The sequence below is a fragment of the Euleptes europaea genome, chromosome 6 (assembly GCF_029931775.1).
Source record: "Euleptes europaea isolate rEulEur1 chromosome 6, rEulEur1.hap1, whole genome shotgun sequence".
Taxonomy (NCBI): domain Eukaryota; kingdom Metazoa; phylum Chordata; class Lepidosauria; order Squamata; family Sphaerodactylidae; genus Euleptes; species Euleptes europaea.
The window spans coordinates 69,695,980-69,718,467 of record NC_079317.1 but is presented as its reverse complement, the minus strand read 5'-3'; the positions used below and the strand labels follow the sequence as shown (position 1 = coordinate 69,718,467).

The following is a 22,488-nucleotide window of genomic DNA, read 5'->3' as shown; positions in this document are numbered from 1 at the left end:
CTCCTGCTTTTGTAATTGAGACATTTCGTGGGTAAGAATAGAGATGACTGAAACATGGAGAAGCTCTGTGAGTTGAGTGGGGTCAAAATTAACATTTGGCGGGGGAGGAAGAGCAGTCATTCATTATATCTCATGGCAGCAATTCACAGCTACATTTAGGAGAGGGAAAATCCTGGATGAGGTGGCAGCTACGGACCTGGAGAAGCTGTCTCTTGATATTCAAGCCCCAAAAGCTTCCTTCTACTTATTCACTGTTTTCTAGTAATGCTTTTTTACATCCAGCTGGTTAGTCTCAGTTGGTATACACTTAACTATTTTTAAGTTTCACACCATTTCTAAATTAAACATTTGTATAAAAGTGACAATCAAGATTTTTAAAAATATGATTGCTCCTTATACTGTTTTGTCTTTTCTTCATGGAATTTTTTCCCTACTAAAATGCAGACTTCTTGCCAATGAAATCCTAGCATTTCACACAATTAATAAAAATAGACTTTCTGAAAACAATAACAGATTTCCAAAAGTTTCATTGCGTAGAGATTGTTCATGGATGCTTTAGGATACATGTGTAAAAGTTCCAAAGAGATATAAAATTGGAAGGAATGTGGCCTTTTAAATGTATAATGTCTTGATAATGGCATATTGTATCCTTTCATTCACAAAATATACGGCACAGATGTACAATAAAACTATAGAAATTTCATCAGTATCACATACAGAATCAAATGTGTGGTTTGAGTTTTAAAAAATCCGCCCTGAAGTTGAATCGCAGATAATTTGCTAATAATAATTACTTGACTGCAGCAGTATCTGCTTGTTGTTGGCAAGGTATCTGCAGTTCAAGTCTGATTATTTTGGCTCCTAAGAACACTGCTTCATGAATAAAAAAGGGAGATAAGCACCAATGAATTAGATTTTAACGTTCTGGGTTCCCAATAAAATATCTGCAAAGGTTTAGCAAGCATAAGTAAGAATCACGAACAGTTTAGTATTTATTTAATACTACAATGTTTATATCACCCTTAATTTTGAATTTACGAGCCCTCCTTCAAAGCAAGATATTTTAAAGTGTGGAATTTATTTTAAAGGAATTTATTTTAAACAAAACCTACTCCTTAGTTGAAAAATACACCCGGCATAACCAGAGATCACTTGAAGGCACAAATATATAATGGAATCATCCTGCCCTTTAAACCTCCAGTTTAGCCAGAACCAGCCACAATTTTCAAAGCCCTATACCAAGAAAGCTCCGCCCTCCAATTGTCCTAATTTTCAGGACATATTTAAATGTCTTCTTCTAAAGTAGAAGCCTAAGTAGACACCACAAAGGAGCTGCCTACCAATTAATATTGGAATGCTTATATTCTTGACATTTTCCATGCTTTGATGGATGGAAATATATGTGTGTAAAGAAGGGACTGGTTACTCAGCCCTTATACTAAGCTAAGCCTTTTCTTGTAGGTTTACTTGGGTGAGCACAAATTAAGAAGAAGAAGAGTTGTTTTTTATACTCCACTTTTCTCTACTGAAAGGAGTCTCAAAGCGGCTTACAATTGCCTGCCCCCACCACCACAGGCACCTAGTGAGATAAGTGAGTTTGATAAGAGTTCTGAGATAACTGTGACTAGCCCAAGTTCACCCAGAAGGCTGCATGTGGAAGAGTGGGGAATCTAATCTGGTTCTCCAGATTAGACTCCACTGCTCATGTGGAGGAGCCGGGAATCAAACCCAGTTCTATAGATAAGAATCTGCTGCTCTTAACCACTACACCACATTTGGGAAAGGACGGAGAATACTCATTCCATACATTTGATTGGGGCTGACATGCAACTCACCTCCCCAAATGAAAAAGTCTTTCCTCTATTTAGAGCCAGACACTTTCCAATTAATTAATTAGTTAATTAATTATAAATAAAACATTATATAAAATAGAATAAAAGCAACTATTATAAAAACTTTAAAAAGTCAGTTTAAAAACTTTAAAAAGCCAGTTTAAGTCCTAATTAGACTGCCAATGTGTGTGTGTAAAGTGCCATCAAGTTGCAGCTGACTTAAGCAACTTAGCAGGGTTTTCAAGGCAAGATATGAACAGAGGTAGTTTGCCATTGCCTTCCTCTGCATAGCAACCCTGGTAATCCTTGGTGGTCTCACATCCAAGTACCAATCAGGGTCGGCCCTGCTTAGCTTCTGAAATCGATTAGATTAGATTAGATTAGAGTGGATCTGAGCCATTTTGCCTGCAAAGTGATGGCAAATTCGACAAAATGGGCCATCGTGTGGTCAGAGTAAAAGTCCCCAAACCACACAAAACTCAGTGGATGACTACATGCAGACGCATTGGTGGCGGAAAAATATTACTGTTTCACCATCATCACTGCCTCAGAACAGGCTCTAATATGAGCTCTCTGCCATGTTTGATCAGTCAGAGTTTTCCACCAGCGGCACTCTGTCATCTCTCCCATTTCATCGCCATCAGTTCCCCAGTGAACCCGGGAGCTCTTGGTTCTGTCCAGGGGAAGAGGGCGCTTAAGGGTGATTGTGTCAACAGCCTGGGCCATCTCCCCATTCCAGAGAGTGGTCAGAGGCTCAACAGAATCGTCAGCAGCAAAGTGGGAAAATGCCAAAGTGGAGAAAGGAATCCATCCGGATCCATCAGGCGCTTGGGGTAGACCATCTTAATGGGTCCAGCACCCCTACGGAGAAAAAAGGAAGCAGTAAGTCTGAATTATATCAGGTAATGATCTGTCCACAACAAAGGAGTAAGCTTTAACTCTCCCACCTCCAGATGACCCTCCCCAACAGTGTAACAGACCAAATCTTTTGAGTTTGGGCCCGACTCACAATAGTTAGAAACAGGAGAAGCCTTGAATGAGTCTTTCCATTAATGGGAAACACTAGTCCATAATCCCTCAGCATTGCTTCCTGACAGGAACTATGAGATTCATACTGATCTTTGCATCCTGAATTAAATTGGGAAACAGAGAAATCTACAAACCCCATAATTACTGGAAGGAAACGATAGCTGAAAGTATGAGTTTTGTATTACCAGTAAGTACCGAGAGACACTGGTGTAGGTTCTCCTTCCTCATTTGCAAAGATAACATATTGCTCTAAAAGAGATGGGTGGAACACACAAAAATGGAGTGTTCATTTGGGGTATTTCCCCTTGCTTTTTTCAAGGGTCCCTGTTAAACACATGAAAAATGCTCCAAGAGCCGTCAAACATGCAAAGGGATATTCACAAAAAGTAATTTGGGTGGGGGACAGCTTAAGGAGGTTTCACATCAATGAAACTCTTACCTGCATCGAGAAGCAGTGTGAAGAAAGAAAGACAGAAATAGCCTGTCCTTGTGAAGAACTGTTGACAGGAAAGTGAGGAGGAAGGAGGAGTGGGTTAGTTTGGGGGGAGGGGACAGACTGTGTATGTTCTCTCACTGTAGTATGCTGGCACTGAACGTATATGATGCTTCTTCATATCTAATCAAACCATCTATTTAGTTCAGCATTGTCTATTCTGTTCAAGCAGAGAGCTTCTGAAATCCTTTAACTGGTGATGTTAGGGATTGAACCTGGGACCTGCTTGGGCAAAGCATATACCTATTGTCCTTCCTTAAAGAGAGGTGGATTGAGTGCTTAATTTCTAAAGAGAGAAGGCTGGGCCTTTAACCTGGGTGGGAGCTATACCTTCACTCTGTTAAATCCTGTGCCCTGATTCTAAGTGTGAAAGAAAGGAGGAGGCTGCAGTTCCTATTTGGAGAAGGACATCCACTCTGAACATGCTCAACTGCACTTCATTAATTATTAGTGAACTGCATTTTTGCTTTTCTGTTATGGCTTTGTGGTGAGATGCCCTCACAAGCACCCATTTCTGCACCTCAGAGAATGAGAAACTTACTCAGCCAATCAGAGTCTCCAGCCTCACCAGGGCTCCTCTACCGGCACTCCGCCACTTCTCTTTCACGGTATTGCCAATCCCAGCAAACCAATTCTGAGAGGTTTTGGCTCAGTCAAAGGGTTTGTGCTCAGGTTCCTCTCTCATTTAGCCTCTTAAAGACCATAGCACAGCTTTTGGGTCTCTCTCCTTTTATACTCCTGGTAGGTGTGGACTGAATGGGGCTTAAAGTGGTTTACAGAGATCAGATTGACCACATTTAAAATGAAAGCACATTTAATAAGTAATTTACTGTTTTATGATGTTGGTAGCTGCCCTGAGTCCAGCTTTGGTCAGGATATTAAAACCAATAAATAAATTGTAAAAAGCACACGCTGGGTAAGTAAACACAGTAGGGCTGTGCATATCAGTTATACCGAGCCACAAATGAACCCAAAATAAGCCCTTTTGGCTTTTTTCGGGTTTAACTGCAGCAGAATGGGGGAAAGGGGAATCTCGCCAAAGCCAGATAGCCCATTCCCCTAAGAGAATCTGTGCTGCAGGACTTATCCAGGGCTGGAGAAAGCCCACAACACAGATCTAAAGCAATTCCATGTTGGCTGGCTTTCCGGGAGACCAACAAATCGGGGCAGTGTGGAATTGCTTTAGATCCTGGCTGCCAGCCTTGGCAGCAGGGATCTTAATGAAGCCCCCCTTCATTAAAGCACCTTTTTCCTCCAGGGGAGCCTAATTTCTCCAGCAGGAAGGTGGTCCTATTGTCAGGAGTACCCCAGCCCTAGCAGGCAGTTGGGAGCCCTATCAGGAGGCAACTCCTTCTGTGGTGATGTTGAGGTGCTGCTGCTTTGCATAATCCGTGAAGGAGAAGAGAATGACTGGGAGAAGGAGGAAGACAGGGTGGCAAGTTGCAGCTATTCGTCTCTGGAAGACATGTTGCTGCTTCTCCTCCAGCTACTGACTCCTTCTCCTCTTGCAGGGGCTGAGGTGAGGTGGGGCAGAATGGATGTTGTTGCTGCCGCCTCAGCCCACACTCACCTCATTGCTTAACAGTGTTGCACTTACCTGTAACTGTTGTTCATTGAATTGTCTTCTGTGCAGGCACACATTGAGACTGCACATGAGCAGACCAGCCACTGGAGGATTTTCTTCAGCTTTTCTTTAGTCTTCTAGAAGCTGAGGGGGAGCCCCTCCCCGTTGAAGAGTGCTAACAGCCATTTGCCTGCTCAAATGGTCACAAACTCAAGAGGGGAGGTGCCCCCCCTTCCCTCAGTCCTTCTGAGCTGCCGCAAGCTTAAGAAACAAAACCCTGAACATCCACAGCATAGGGCCAGAAGAAAGTGTCTGATGACAACCATGTCACTGTTCTGAAGATGTCCGGTAGTGGAGTACCTTGTGCAAGTGCAGTGGATGCTGCCTGAGCCCTCATGGATTGAGCCTTGACAATGAGCGGACCCTGCTGTTTTGCCTGGTTATAACATAATCTGATTGTGGCCACTATCCACTGTGACAGTTTGTGAAGAGGCAGCTTTACCCTTGGAAAGGCCCGAATGGCAAAGAAATAACTGAGGGGATTTACGAAAGGATTTTGTCCTGTGTAAATAAAACAATAAAGCTCTCTTCACATCTAAAGAGTGTAGAGTCTTTTCTGCATCTGAAGTTGGGGATGAAGGCAGGAATGATTATAACCTGTGCCAGGTGAAACTGGGAAACCACCTTTGGTAGGAATTTTATACTGGGCCTATGAATGACTTTTTCTGTGTGAAACTTAATAAAAAGGGGATCAGCCCGTAAGCCTGCTAATTCTCCTATCCTTTTGGCTGAGGTGATTGCTACCAAAAAGGCCACTTTCATCGATAGGAGTGCAAAGGAACGCAATGCAATTGGTTCAAAGGGTGTTAACATAAGCTGCAAGAGCACCAGGGACAAAGACCACGGAGGTAGTATTGGGGTCCTTTTAGTGTGTGCCGTCTAGTACCAGCTGATTTATGGCAATCCCCATAGAGTTTTCAAGGCAAGAGACATTCAGAGGTGGTTTGTCATTGCCTGCCTCTGTGTCATGACCCCGGTATTCCTTGAATTTATGGCAACAACAGGGGTCGCTCCACCTGGGTAGACAGTTTTGCTGCTGGGCTATTGGAGCAGGATAAACTGGCCTTAAGTTGGGTAGTGTGATCTGAACAAGCTTTGGGGTTGAACTGGAGGCAGAACTTACAGTTTGCCGTGCTGTGTCCCTAGCCCAAACATGAGGCACAGAATATGGTCATTGGATCTCATCCTCTTAATTCCACATTGGGAACATTTTTTAAACAGTGCCTTCCACAACACCCTGAACAGAAGAGCTGGATCAAAAATGAGCAAGAAACTGTGTTGACAAAGAAGAAAGAGTAGTGGAACTGAAGCTTTTCCTCTCTTCATGGTGGTGAAAGAAGAACTAAAGAAAGGGCAGTGCCTCCCCTTGAACACATAACCGTTTGAGCGGGAAAATGGCCGTTAGCATGCTCCAAAGGGGATGGGCTCCCCCTCAACTTCTAGAAGGCTAAAGAAAAGCTGAAGAAAATCCTCTGGAGGCTGGCCTGCATGTGCCCAGTCCCAATGTGGAACTACACAGAAGACCAAAGGTTAACTTTTCTTCTGTGGCTTCTTCCACCTACAGGCTCCAGAAGCAGCAGATGCTGTTGGTGGCCCAGGAAGCTCCAGCCCTGCACCATACCACTCTCTCAGCTGGGCTATTGAGTGGTGGCAGAGCAGCAGCAGTGAAGACAGCTAGTGCCTACAAGGCTAGGAGGACTAAGGAAAAGAAGGATGGCAGGTGGTGGCTTCCCTTTGGCCGGAAGGAGAAAGGTATCTGAGAAAGAGGAGGCTTGTCTTGCCTCTCTAAATCTGGCACCCTCGGTGATCATCTGGGTTTGCCTAGCAGTTGGATGGGCCCTGGCTACAATAGACTAACATATTTACTACTACTGAGGTTGTGGATATAGAAGTTATATCCTCGGAACAGCAATTGAAAATTTTTAAATGCTATACAAGGCTATGATAAAGAGGTTTACATTGCTGCACTTATAATACGAACAATCAGGAACAATGCCAGTATTTCCTGCTGTGACTGAAGACAGTACCTATCCACTGATCCTGACAACACAGCCTTATTACCCAATAGCATAAGCATATTTGCATGTTGTTTTATGCCCTCCAAGGAAGTACAATTGTAACATTGACGCCAATAGTTTTTCTCTTGTGCATTACCAAAAAAAAAAAAACTTTATAAAAAGTACAGAGCTATAAGAGCCAGCTACCAATAACAAATCATAAGTTAGCAGAATTGTAGAAGGTCACTGAAATCCAAACATCTCAAAGGAGAGAAACAATATAGAATGTTAGATTAATAATATAGGATACGATCCACCTCCTCTAGAATGGGCAGCTCTGCAACCTGCGTGTATGTGTGAGGGCCACCTCACTTATGGCACAACATAGCTCCTTTCTCTTGCCTCCCTGCTAAACTGCATAGCTAAATGCTCAGTCATTGTTTGCAACAAGAGGCCTAGATGGGTCCAGAAGCTTCTAGAACCCCAGTGTGCAGGCCATTAATCTCAACCTTATTGGGGCATTTCAACAGAGGTTAGTCTGACTATTAACAATTCCTCTTACAGATATCATTTAAGTAGAGTTCAATACTCACAGAGATTCATGTCTTAATAATGAGAACCCAAATTGCCTATTAATTGGATTAAATGTATCGGAGATTTAACTAAGAGCCAATAATCTTACTGTTATATTTCAATGTGTTGCATTTCATAGCTGTTAAGAACTATGACTTTAAAACCAAGATTGCAACTTGCCCGCTGAACCCTGGATTGGATTTTCCAGGGAATTTGCCAGCGTCCTCTCAGCACTGCTTGCTGGCAGAGAGCAACTCAAGCAATCTCTTCTGCCACACAGTACCATCCTCAAGCTGGCCACAGGAACTACTAACTGTCAGGGACAAAATTGTAACTGTTGACCCTTTTCTTCTTACAGCAGGGCTGATCAGGAAGGCTGGGTCTATGGGCCTCCTAATAAGCAGTGAACAGATTGAGAGTCCCAAGCAAGGATCCTTTAAATTAAATAAAGCTTTATTTCAAAATATGTATGCATCCCAGGCTAACCTCATTCACACTTCACTCACTGCGACTGGCCGAGCCTTGTTGTATGCAAAGACTGCTCGAGCAGGGATGAAAAGAGGAGCTCTCCTTGGACCATCTCTGGTCCCCTCCATTGAACAGTAGATGCTGTCATGGTGTCTCTGGTCCTTCTTTGTGCCTTCTTCAACTCTTTTAGGCACTTTGCAAACTGTGGGTTCCACCAAGTTATTGCTCAGTACCAGATTTCCCTGCTGAGGTCTTTGTTGCCCTCTTGCCAGGTTCACTGGCTCTGCCCATCTCTGCAGTTTTCTCCTATCTTGCTTCAAGCACATCATGCGTGCCTTACTGGAGTAAAACATCCACCACTTCCACAGGAGCCCAGACGGCTGCCTTGGCATTGCTGGGCTCCATTGCCTCCACGGGGACCCGGGTGGCTGGCTTCCTCTTTGCCAGCTTGCTGGAGTCAGGCTTCACCTCCTCTGCAGGAGCTCGGCTGGCTGCCTTGGCGTTGCCGGGCTCCACCACCTCCACGGGAGCCCGGGTGGCCGGCTTCTTCTTTGGTAGCTTGTTCAGGTCGGGCTCTGCCACCTCTACAGGGGCCCAGCTTTGGGAGCCACATGGGCTATCTGCCATCTTCCCAGACGCTGACAGGAGCACGACCACAAGGTTCTCAGGCCTGAGGACGCCGTCAGCTCCAGAACCAGTTGGTGCCACCATTCTCTCCTGTGGAGGCACGTCTCTGTTGTAGGAATGGAAGGAGGAGAAGCTATATTGCTCTCCTCTTGAGTGAAGGGTTCCTTCCCTCGTTTAGGTAAGGTTACTATGGAGCAACCTCTGTAGCTGCCTTCCCTTAGCAAGGCAGGAAGTAAACTGGAGGCAGAGGGTGATTCCAGGCAGGAAATATGAAGTGGGAAAGTCTTTTTTTAAGTTCCTGCCTACCTTAGCACTGGAAAGGAATCACCCATCTGTCTCCAAGATGTCCTCCGCCTCACAGTGAGAAAAGCTGTTCCAGGGCTAGTGTGTGGTACCCTTGATACTTTACCTACTTCTACTTTTCACACATTCTTCAAAGGTTCTCTATTCCTGAATATGGTTTAAGATATTATCAATGCTGAATATACACAAAATTTCAGGATCAGCTGGAATTGCAAGTTAGCTGTTCTTCTTTGCCCTGAAGACTAAGAAGCAGACATAGGAACATTTAATGAAGACTCAGTGGACTCCACAGAAATAAAGTGTGTGTGATGTTTGTTGAGAACTGTAGGTCTTGAAATAACCAGCTGTGGTCTAGGAGCGTGGGCACTGTTGCCATTAACCTTGGAGCACAGGCATAATTGAGTGCTGGGCTTACAGCTCAGCTCTGAGGTCTTTCACTCCTTCTATGTGGGATGGTCAGCCTCTTCCAAAGCGCACAGCTTTGGGAGGGACACACATGGAGCGGTGAGGGAGGGAGGAGACACCCGCCTAGCGAGCCAGATCAGCCAAATCAACCCTGGTGATCAATGGGATCGCTCTTGATCTGGGCTGCGACGTCTGTCTCCCTGTTGAGCGCCAGGGTTGATTCGGCTGATCTGGCTTAGGTCTTTCAGTGAGTGTGAGGTTTGCTAGGTAACTGGACATTTTGTAGCAACCATTGTTATGGCTTTGGAACACTGGCACTGTTGTTGTGGGCTTATAGTGCAACCTTTAGGCATTTCAGACTCAGTGGACTTTACAGAAATATATGTGTGTGTGGTTTGTTAAGAACTGTGGGTCCCTGAAGTAACCAGCATAGGCCTTGGAATGCGGGCTTTGTTGATCATGAGTGTATAGTGCTGCCCAAAGGTTTTTTGCAGTGTGTGCTGCATCCACACATTCATCAGTGCCTTTGTTTAGCAATGAGCCCTCTGGGCTGGCTGGGGTTTATTGTTTAATTATGTGTGAATGTGTAGACATGTGAGCATGGGTTCTACACATGATAGACTTGGGGGAGGAAGAGACAGGACGATACCTTTTGGCATGACAATGTTTTGTTTGGGGTTAACACTTGGATCTGACAGCAATGTTTAAACTATTTGAACAATTGCATTAATGGAAAACATAAACTAGTAGCAGCTTAGATCCTGTGCATGGAGTCCATTCTTTTCACTTTCCATCGCCAGACAGTCCTTGCTTGCAAGTAGGTTTGGCCAAACTCAGGGTGAGTGTTGAGTGTGAAAGAGATTACTTTAGGATACATAAGTGACTTCAATAAAGTGTTACTTTATTTTAAAAATATCCTTCTTGGGGCTCTCCATCTGTCCACTGCTAGATATGAAGCATGCAGCCCTGCTCTAAGGGCTGATCACAAAGATGGTGAGGGGTCTGGAGACCAAGTCCTATGAGGAAAGGTTGAAGGAGCTGGGTATGTTTAGCCTGAAGAGGAGAAGACTGAGAGGGGATATGATAACCATGTTCAAGTACTTGAAGGGCTGTCATATAGAGGAGGGTGCCGAGTTGTTTTCTGTTGCTCAAGAAGGTCGGACCAGAACCAACTGGTTGAAATTAAATCAAAAGAGTTTCCGTCTAGACATTAGGAAGAATTTTCTAACAGTTAGAGCGGTTCCTCAGTGAAACAGGCTTCCTCGGGAGGTGGTAAGCTCTCCTTCCCTGGAGGTTTTTAAGAAGAGGTTAGATGGCCATCTGTCAGCAATGCTGATTCTGTGACCTTAGGCAGATGATGAGAGGGAGGGCATCTTGACCATCTTCTGGTCACTAGGGGTGTGGAGGGGGGAGGTAGTTGTGGATTTCCTGCATTGTGCAGGGGGTTGGACTTGATCGCCCTGGTGGTCCATTCCAACTCTATGATTCTATGATCAGTATAAGGTCAAGGGGAAGGGTTGTCAGGTCCCTCTTGACCACCTGTGAGGGATGGGGGGTGGGTAGAGTTGCCAGATCTAGGTTGGGAATCTTCTGGATTTGGGGATGAGGCTTGGGGAGGAAAGGGGCCTCAATGGGGTATAATGCCATAGAGTCTACCCTCCTAAAAAGCCATTTTCTCCAGGGGAATTGATCTCTTTAGTCTGGAGATGAGCTGTAATTCCGGGGGATCCCCAGGTCCCACCTGAAGGCTGGCATCCCCATCAGGGGCCACAAGTGTGATTTTTGTACCTGACACTACACGCTGATGAGAGGGGCCAATAAAGTCTGCTGGGATTAACCAGATGGAAGAGCAGGAGTGGACTCTGCTTTTCCAAATGGAAGAGCAGAGGTCAAGTAGACTAATAACAACAATAATAAAAACAAATAATAAAAACAAATATATCTCATTTTTACTCTTGATATGTGCTCCTTTGGAGACATCACTCTACGTTAACCCTCATGATTTTTTTCAGATATTTTAAAAGCCTTCAACAAAATATCACTTTAATTATGATGCTCAAGAGTTGATTCAGTGTTGTTTGACTGCACAGCATATTGTTTTACTCTTATGTGTGAGCCTGGTTGGTAAATAATAGGACAAAGCATCTGCGCTTCAAAATGTTGGTAGTGTCAATTGTATTCTGCTGCTCTGATGGCTATAAACTGCATGTAGGAAGGAAGACTCTTAACCAGCAGGAAGTAATGCAACCTTTACAAATACAGCGGAACACCTACAGCGCAATCCTAAACAGTTATATCTTTCTAAGCCCATTCACTTTGATGGGCTTAGACAGTTGGGTCTAGAATTGCACTATTATATTGTCAGGCCTGCTCTCTGCATTTAGGGATAGTTTTGGTTTCTCACAGATGCTCTGCTTTGCTCAAGGACTGTTTTCCTAACGATCGCATTCCTCTTAGGCTTTGAAGCTCGTGGGAGCCTGGCCCGTTGGACTGAGGGGTTACCATGCCAACCTGTGCTATCATGATATGACCTATTCCCCCATATATTCCGTTGTATGTTCCTTTTGCTCCATTCCTGCCTTTTTACTTTTACAAGCTCTGAATACCTGTATGATCTCCATTAAAGTCAACTCTTCTTTGGACTACCTGTCTGCGAGTGTTGCTTGTGGGAGTGCATCGGGAACAAGTGCTTACATATATCTATCATACTTTTTCTATCTATCATATTCCCCAGATGAATTTTAGTATCATCTATGAAGAAAGAGGTGCATTTCAGATATTTAAAACAATTATCATTTCCTTTTGTATGTATAAGATCACCTGTTTTTTCTATCCTGTGTAGTTAACCAATCCACTGCTGTGACAGAGGGCTGCAGAACATGAAATAGCTGGCATGTGCAGGTTTGCCAATTTGTCTCTGGTTGGCTGGGTATGTGGGAAAGATATTGGGGATGGAAAAAAGACTTCCATGTATACAGAAACACTTTTCTTCAAGAGTTTCATTTCTGGATGAGAAGATATACGTGTGCTGAGCACACACAAAATCAATACTGAGAAAACTTTTAGGGTGCCGCAAGTTGCCATATGCTGGTACCTGACCTTGAGTACCCAATAGAAACAGACTCTTTTTACAATGGAGTTAACCCCCTCCTAATTCTTGTGAGGGGCTCTCTTTTAAACATGGTCTGTATCTTTCCTCTACTCACCCCCACCTCCATTATGCCTTTCTATGGCTATGAACTTGGATGTGGAGGGCAGCCTGGTCATCAACTCTGCACTGTTTTGTTCATCAATATTATGACTCAAGTTTCGATTTCTCTTCAGCCAGCCAGCTGACAGAGCAGCAGCTCTTTCTCCCCTACTCCATGCACTTGGTGATACCCCCCTCCAATCAGTCAGAGTCTGTTGTCACACTTCAAGAGTCCCAGCTGTCTCAGAGGCTGCTACGTATACTGGCCAAAGGAGTTTCCAACCAAGTGGAAAAGGCCTCACTAACGGCTTCAAAAGTTCCCTTTACCCAGGATGTTAGGATCTAAAGACACTTGGACAGCTCCATGGCGAGCGGTGAACTAGTAGCCAGGGGAATTAGAAGCAGAGGTTGGAAGTGAGTCTAACTCAAACAGCCATCAGAAACTACACAGAGGAGCCCTGGATTATGTCTATTTCAGCTGGAGTGCCTGATGGAGGAGCGGCAGGCCTTCTGCCGCAGAAGAAAAACTTTGGCCTCACCGGTCACTTTCCTTTTTGCAGATGCAGAATGAAGAATGAAAGCAATGAACGAATTCCTGAAATTCCCTTGTGGGAAGCAGGAGGGCAAGTTTCAGCCCAGAACAAGGACTCTTTAGGCATGTATTGAGACAGACTAGTACAGAGATTTCACTGCCCAAAGCGAGTTAGCAGTTCGACCAGTGAAAGTAATAATCCCGTGTGCTGCCCTTTGCCATTCATCCCAAAACTCTGTTGATACCATTTTCCTAGGGGAGTCTCTGCTGGGTGAACTCAGCACTAGAGGTGATTTCCTATATGCACCCCGTCACTCCAAAACATAGTAAGCACAAAGAAGAAGAAGGTTATTGCTGTGCATTTGAGAGGTTGTTTTTTTCTGGGAACATGATCCAAAAAACAATGCTCATACTAACATACGGTTCTCTCATTTCAGAGCAGCTAAGCAGGAATAGGAGGCTGTTGGTCTTCTGACAGTTTGTAGCCTGAACTGAAGATGTCATAAAATGCCCAAGCACTTTCCTGATAGTTGTGCATTTGTCCTCATAATTCTAACTGTCAATGACTTCACAATTATATGAATAATTTGTATAGCTCCATGCAGGGATAGAGGCGGGTGTGCTAATGGGATGGACTACAACAGAGGGAAGTCAAAGATTGAGGCTCGTGTGTTTCATTAAGGGGCCTCCTTACCCTCTTTCCCATAATCCAAGCACTGGCCCTGAGAGAAGGAAAAGAAGCCAAGGACAAGCCACACAAAAGTTGCTCAACAACTTGCTCTCTTTTCTCAGCATTGGGAACAGATCTTCTTCTCAGAAGACTCTGTTAATGCAAGCAGGAAGGTGAAATGAAGAATATTATTGCTGCTAATGCCTACCATGATGTTCCTGTATGCTCTTTTCAAAGAATTTGCTGGTGGTTTGCCTCACCTTCTTCCCTCCGAAGCAGGTTTGGCTTGATTGAGAACCAGTGTTATGTAGTGGTTAGAGTGCTGGACAAGGACTTGGAATGTCTGGGTTCGAATTCCCACTCAGCCATAAAGCTCACTGGATGACCCTGGGCCAGTCGTTATGTCTGACCTTAACCTGCCTGACAGAGCTGTTGTGAGAATAAAAAGGAAGGAAAAGCCATGTATTCCGCCCTGACCTCATTGTAGGAACAATGGGATAAAAGCTTGATAAATTGTTCAAATCAAACTCATGTAGTCTAGAGATCAACCATAGGAGCCTTTTGTCTATTGATGTGTCAGCAAGTTTACGCCAGAGACGGGAACTTGGGACAGAATCAAAGGCAGCCCTAAGATCCATAAATGCTACATAGAGAAATATATTTATATGCTAAGTGGAAAAGTGTAAGGCAGTGATTCAATACTGAGACGCCCCTCCTAAATCCTGCTTGTTCAGGATACAATATAGATTCGGTATCAATCCAATTACGGAGCTTGGAATGCAAGAAGGCTGAACAGGCTTTACCAATAGATGACAGGAAACTAATTGGCCAATAATTTGTGGGATCATTTTTGGCTCCTTTTTTGTATATAGGAACAATTATTGCATGTTTCCAGGCTGTAGGAATGGTTCCTGAAGCATTAATTTGAGTAAAGGGGGGGTGTCAAATCAAACTAGTAAAATTCAGCCTGTCCCTTGCCTGTAGGAGGAAAGCTTCACACAGTAAAGAGTAACAGGAAGAACTGTGTTTTATAGGCAGGAAATGGACAGGCAAGTGAGTCTGTGGGCCAGAGAGGCCAAATGAGCCTCTGAGATCTACTGATAAACATTAAATGTAGTAGAAAAGAGCAAGAGTCCAGTAGCACCTTAAAGACTAACAAAAATATTTTCTGGCAGGGTACGAGCTTTCGTGAGCCACAGCTCACTTCTTCAGAACTGTGGCTCACGAAAGCTCATACCCTGCCAGAAAATATTTTTGTTAGTCTTTAAGGTGCTACTGGACTCTTGCTCTTTTGTACTACTGCAGACAGACTAACACGGCTACCCACTGTGAATTATCAACATTAAATGGTTACAGTTTTTGCCTTCAGAGCTACAGTTTTTGCTTGGAGGAATTTGCTTCCTTGGTAGGTTCCATCTAAAAGAGAAGACGCTTAAGGGCACTCTTTTTAAAGGCAAGATTTTTCAGAGGAAACACTTTTTAATGATATCAGGGTACAAATATATCCTTTCTTTTTGGAAAAAAAAGAGAGAGGCAATCTTGAGACGCTGGCCTTTTACTTCTTAAAATAAGAGCATTTTAAATTGTATTAGTAGGCTGCATTTATCCTTTGCAAAAATAACTGTTAATGAATCATAGTTGTATAAATAACAGTTGATTAAAAAAAATCTCACAGCAGTGTTTGGGGTTATCTTTGTACAAATACAAAAGTGTTGGTAGCATTTGTAATGTTCTGTACGGTCAGTCCCATTGAGAGAAGAAAATGAAGATTTGTTGAGATGGATGAATAATGGAATTAACATTTGGAATTCTATGTTAATTTATAGTAAGGAAACCTGTAATATATGTTAGTATACTTGAAACAAAGCCTTTTTCGTTTGCCTGTAGAAATGGATGAGTCTACCACCCCCAAGGCTCACCTAAAAATCAGGATTGGTTTAACAGAGTAACTTGCTACTAAACTGGCAAAGGACTCTGGTTATTCCAAGCCCAATTCCAATGGCTCAGAATCCCACTGTGCTCCTGATGACATTACAAGATTATAACCTACTCAGAGCTTACCTCTAACTCCAAGTCTGAACAGCTCTCCCAAGATGCGCCAGAAGCCAGTGTTCTTGCCAAGCCTCCAGCATAGCCAGAGTGTCCCAAAGGGGACCAACTATCTAGAGCATGGCAGTTGTCACTGGCATAGAACAGTAGGGCAAATGGCTCCCTAAATGTGACCCTCCCCCCTTAACCACAGGGTGTGGAAACATCCTTTTCAGCTCCCCTGCAGCTGGCTGCAGCATTCCTTGGGCTAGTCACACTCTCTCAGCCCACCTACCTCATAGGGTGTCTGTTGTGGGGAGGGGAAGGGAAGGTGATTCTTCCTTCAGTGGTTGAGAAAGTCTGCATATAAAAACCAACTCTTCTTCTTCCACAATCCAACAGTTGGCCCCTAGAACCCTAGATAATAGGCTGTGCTCCAGAGGAAGGAAATGCCATAGACAGAGCCTCTTCTGCCTTGGGACTCCTTCAAGAGGTCCATGCAGCTCAGAAATCAAGATATAATATTTGCACGGCCAGCAGGGGCTGCAAAGTCATTCTGGCTGACCAAAGCAGTTAAAAGGTCTCTCAATCCAGAGAACTGTCTAGCTCATGAAGTAGGTAGCTAGTTTCTTGAATCAGAGGAATGAGAGTGTTTCATGGACATGGAAGAAAAGGAATTGCCTCAGAAGGAGGAGCCAACACAAGATTCACCTAGGTGGCTATTTCCTCCAGAGATCCTCTGCCTATAACTAATTACCAAAGCAATGAGAGTGCTATAGCCCTTGACTCCCTGAAAAGATAACTTCCACAACCTGAGGCGCAAAAAACTTCTAATGAAATTATTTTATGGAGGAGATCAAGGATGGAAGGTCCTCTTTCACTCCCCTCCTGACATCTCACTCTCTATTTTGCTAATGAAATGCTTAATGATTGTATTGTTTTCCTTGTGGTGTTTTTAATTCAAATTCCAATAGTGGATGTCCCAGTGACCTCATTGGTCTCTGACACAGTGCTCCCAAAAGTAGTGGAAAGGTCCTTAAAAGATAAGTGGGTTATGAGAGTGAGCTTCTGTGATGTAGGCATATACAGTACTAAAGAACATTGCCAACCATTCGTTGAATGCAATTATTAATAGGCTTGAGAGAGCAACTACCTTTATGGCAGATGTGAATTCTATGACATTCATGTTTAAAAATATGGGTGCTGTGGTCATGGTATATCAATACCTGAGGCTGAGTGGAAGATTTTTACCCACAAGTGTTCCTGCCACCTTCCTCTTTATGTAAAATAGGATATTCAGGGAAAATCTAAATGATATCCTGTTGAAATAAGTGATAAAAAGGTGGCCATGCCATCCCTTCCAGTAGGGACAAACAGTGCATTGATATTTTTCTTTTCATCAATTTTTGGTCACAAAAAGTGCTTCAGGAGATCTTTGACAGGGACTCAGGCCTGCTACTAAGACTGACGTAGTCACAAACTACAGATATTTTTTCTGGAGGAGCCTATGGAAGAATGTCTGCGCCCCACCCCATGAGTTGCAACTGTATAATGGCACTACACTGTTGGCTGTTTCAATTTCAGTCTTTTTCTAAATACCTATAGCATGAACAATGTTCCACTGTTGCAGTACTACAGAGTCAACCTTTTCATTTAGCTCTCCACCAAGACCCCAATATCTTTTTCTTGGTAGTCACCCAACCATTAGCCTATATGTAAAACTAGACATTTTTGCTCAGATGTGCATTACTTTATACTTAATTTCACCCTCAATTTTCACAATGCTGCCTTTCCACAAATTGAACAGAACCTTCTTAGAACTCTTGGAAAAAATCCTAACTTTTATGCTGATGGGACATGAAATTGCTGAGATCAAGTCTGAAAGACATCTTGGGGTTGTAGTGGAAAGCTCAATGAAAATGTCAGCTCAGTGCATGGCAGTGGAGAAAAAGGCAAACTTCATGCTGGGAAAAGGAATCTATAATAATAAAAGAAGGCATCTGTCCATCCATGTGTCCATCCATAGACAGTGACGGTAGAGTATATCTCCTCCTTTATACAACAAACTTTCTGACAATTAGCAAATTAAGAGATCTTGTTGAGGATAATGCACATTGGAATAATATGCTAGAGGAAGCAACAGAGGAAGGTCTAGAGGAAGCAACTGTATTAAAAATCATTATAAGAGAAAAATTTGGCCAAACGCCACTTTTGGAGTTAGCTAGCAGAGTGTGCAGGAGCACAGCCCCTATAAAACAATATTGCAAATGCAATGGGCTATGGAGTTGGCAAGCAGAGCAAATGGGTGAGGTCTAGTTTATAATAATACATTGACGTGTCTTTCTGTCCATCTGTTGCACACATCATTCAGCAGAAAATAAACCTAGTACTTCCAAAATTGGCCACCAGCTTCAGGATGATCATGGGAGCTGCAGTACCAAAAATGAAGGGAACTGGAACATCCTGACTCAGATTATCTCCAGAACACCCCAACTGTGCTCCTTGCAATCAAAATGATGGTTGTACATTTGTGGCAGGCATAACTCATCACAAAATAAAGTGAGGACTTTCAAGATTTGCTACCAGCTTCAGGATGATCTTGGTAGGTTCAGTGCCGAAGATGAAGGGGAATTGGAACACCCTGGCCCAGATTATCCCCAAAACATCCCTCTGCTACTTGCAAATGGAAGCAACAGTTTACTCACTAGAAGGTGGAGGCAGGAGAATATCCCCTATTTAAAAAACAAAGGCAGCTTGAGCTGTGCTTCAAAATACACTCTATTGCTGTGACTGTGTGCTTTGTTAATCAATGGCTGTCCTGGCAACCACTGAAACTCTTCCAGGTGTCTGTTTTTAGTCTTCTGCTGAGATTGAAGTTTTCCTGAGATTGAAGCTTCAGCCACAGATACACAAATGGAGAAAAAGGTGGGCTGTTTGAATGGTTTGCAAAGGAAACAAAAAAGAAGTTCCTACAGCTGCAAGTACCATTAAATATGTCATCTGCTGACCAGCCTACTTGCAATATTGGCAAAAGAACAGTAAAAGCTGCAATTTCACAAGCGCATAGGCTCATAGTATGGGATGACTGCACACTACAGGACAGTTGAAGAAATAACTATTGGAGGAGTCACTGTTGTACTAGCTGGGGACTTTAGACATACACTTCTTGTTATTCCATGGAGTATTAAAGCTGATGAGTTGCAGGCCTGCATCAAATCATTATTTGGAATAATGTCCTAAAACACTACTTAAATAAAAGTATGTGGGTATACCTAACCAGTTACTTAACAAAACTAATTAAAATCTTGTATGTTTTTACATCCATGATACCTATAATTATAGGAGAAGAAAAGGGCCACACGTGTCTTTCATCATTAGTCCACAGACCTCTATAGGAGCAGAGTGCTTATTGGATAATACTGCAAGTGCAGCAAGCTTTGGGTCTGTTGAGAAGAATGTGCCGGGGTGGGCCCTTCAATGAAAATAAAAGAGGCAGTATTGTATTGCCCTGTATAGATCTATGGTGCAGCCTCATTTGGGATATTGCGCAGTTCTGGTTGCCATATATAAAAAGGATATTGCAGAGCTAGAGAAAGTACAGAAGAGGACAGTCCAGATGATTAAAGGGTTGGAGTACCTTTCCTATGAAGAAAAGCTAAAACGTTGGGGATTTTTTCAGTTTAGAAAAAAGACATGAGATGGGGCCTTGATAGAGGTTTATAAAATTGTGCATGGGATAGAGAAAGTGGATAAAGAGAGCTCCTTTCTTCCGCTCCCATAATACTTGAACCCTGGGCACACAATAAAATTGATGGGCAATCAGTTCAAGACAGAGAAAAGGAAATAATTCTTTACTCAATTAGTAATTAAATTGTTGACTTCACTGCCAGTGGATGCAGTGATGGCCATAAGCATGGATGGCTTTAAAAAGGGGGTAGAGAGATTGACAACAGGTCCATCAATAGCTACTAGCCATGGTGATAACGGGGAACCTCCATAGTCAGATGCGGCAAACCTGATCTTAACCAATAATGATGACTTGGTTTATGGGGTAGAAGGAGTGGGATCTTTAGGTGGGAGTGACCATGTTCTCCTGGAGTTTGTTATACAGCAGAAAGGAGAAGCAAGAAATAGTCAAACATGTACTCTAGACTTTAAGAAAGCTGATTTCAATAAATTTAGGGAACTACTGGGTGTGATCCCATGGGTGAGAATATTGAACGAGAAGATAGTACATGAAGGATGGGAAATTCTTAAAAGGGAGATATTGAAGGAGCAATTTCAATCAATTCCCACAAGGAGAAAAAAAGGTAGATGTTTGAAGAAACCAGGGTGGATGACTAAAGAACTTTTGGTTGAGTTAGGATTTAAGAAGGGCATACAAGAAATGGAAAAAGGGAGAAATCAACAAAGAGGAATTCAAACAAGTAGCCAGGACATGTAGGGAGAAAGTCAGGAATGCTAAAGCGCTGAATCAGCTCCGGCTAGCCAGGGAAGTTAAAAACAACAAAAAAGTTTTTTTTTGGTTATGTCCATAACAAAAGGAAGATCAAGGTAACGATCGGGTCATTGGTGGAGAGGATGGTGAGTTATTAACAGGGGAGGCAGAAAAGGTAGAATTACTTAACTCCTTTATTGTATCAGTCTTCTCCCAAAAGGGGAATAGTGCTCAACCTGGGAATAATGGAGAAGAGGATGCAATAGGGGAATTACAGCATAGTATAGACACTGAGATAGTACAGGAATACCTGGCTACTCTTAATGAATTCAAGTCTCTGGGGCCAGACGAACTGCATCCAAGGGTGTTAAAAGAACTGGCTGAAGTGATTTCAGAACCACTGGCAATAATCTTTGAGAATTCATGGAGAACAGGAGAAGTTCCAGCAGACTGGAGGAGGGCAAATGTGGTCCCCATCTTTAAAAAGGGGGAAAAAGAAATACCAAACAATTATCGGCCAGTCAGCCTGACATCAATACCAGGTAAAATACTAGAGCACATAATTAAATAGACAGTCTGTAAGCACTTAGAAAGAAATGCCGTGCTCACTGACAGTCAACATGGGTTTCTCAAAAACAGGTCATGCCAAACTAATCTCATATCTTTTTTTGAAAGAGTGATAAGTATGGTAGATGAAGGGAATGCTGTAGATGTAGTGTACCTTGATTTCAGTAAAGCCTTTGATGAAGTCCCCCATGATCTTCTTGAAACAAAGCTAGTAAAATGTGGGCTGGACACTGCTACTGTTAGGTGGAATGGTAATTGGTTGACCAACCGAACCCAAAGGGTGCTCATTAATGGCACAACTTCATCCTGGAGAGCAGTGACCAGTGGGGTACCACAGGGGTCTGTCTTGGGACCGGTACTATTTAATATTTTTATAAATGACTTGGATGATGGAATAGAGAGCATGCCAATCAAATTTGCAGATGACACCAAGTTAGGAGGGGGAGTTAATACCCCTGAGGGTAGGGTCAGAGTTCAGAATGACCTCGATAGACTGGAGAGCTGGGCCATAAGCAATAAAATGGATTTCAATAGGGAGAAGTGTAAAGTACTTCACCTAGGCAGAAACAACATAAGGCACAGGTACAGGATGGGAGAGAGTTGGCTTGACAACAGTACATGTGAAAGAGATCTGGGAGTCTTAGTGGACCACAAACTGAACATGAGTCAACAGTGTGATATGGCGGCTAAGAAGGCCAATGCAATTCTGGGCTGCATCAATAGGAGTATTGTGTCTAGATCAAGGGAAGTAATACTACCACTGTATTCTGCATTGGTCATACCTAACTTGGAATACTGTGTCCAGTTTTGGGCTCCACAATTTAAGAAGGATGTTGACAAGTTGGAGCGTGTCCAGAGGAGGACGACCAGAATGATAAGAGGTCTGGAATCCATGCCTTATGAGGAGAGACTTAAGGAGTTGGGTTTGTTTAGTTTGGAGAAGAGAAGGTTGAGGAGAGACATGATAGCCATGTTTAAATATCTGAAGGGATGTCATGTTGATGAGGGAACTTGCTTGTTCTCTGTTGCTCCAGAGACTAGGACACAGAGTAATGGATTTAAACTAATAAAAAAGCGATTCCACCTAAACATTAGGAAGAACTTTCTGACGGTGAGGGCTGTTCGACGGTGGAATGTGCTGCCTCGGAGGGTGGTGGAGTCCCCGTCTTTGGAGGTCTTTAAGCAGAGGCTAGATGGCCATCTGTCGGGAAGTGCTTTGATTGTGGGATCCTGCATGGCGGGAGGAGAGTTGGGGTCACTTGGGATGTGGGGGGAGGTAGTTGTTAGTTTCCTGCATTGTGCAGGGGGTTGGACCAGATGCCCCTGGTGGTCCTTTCCAACTCTTATGATTCTATGAAACCTCTGAACAGCAATGCTAGGAGCCAACATCAGAGAAAGGCCCTTAGCCTCTATGCCCTGTTTATTAGTTCTCTAGGACAGGGATTCCCAATGTGTTGCCAATGGGTGCGATGGCACCAGCCAACACCTGTCCTGGTACCCACCAAGAGTTTTTAGAAAATGCACAGGACCGAGTAGAGCTTTTGCCCAGCAAGATTGGCCACTGGAGATTTGATTGGCTATACAGATTATCCCAGTACCCAGATGCTGTGGTCGGATGGTTGAGACAGAGCTGGCTGAAGTTAAATCCAGCGAAAACAGAAGTTATGTGGCTGGGGAGGGATGGGTTGTTGGGGGGATTAAGGCTCCTGGCT

The 22,488-nt window shown here is 43.4% G+C and overlaps 1 protein-coding gene across 2 annotated transcripts in view; it reads right to left on the bottom strand.

Annotated features, from left to right (window-relative positions):
- The window catches only part of SHANK2 (SH3 and multiple ankyrin repeat domains 2), a 383,933-nt gene that overhangs the window by 282,022 nt on the left and 79,423 nt on the right, over positions 1–22,488 (bottom strand). The window lies entirely within an intron of this gene.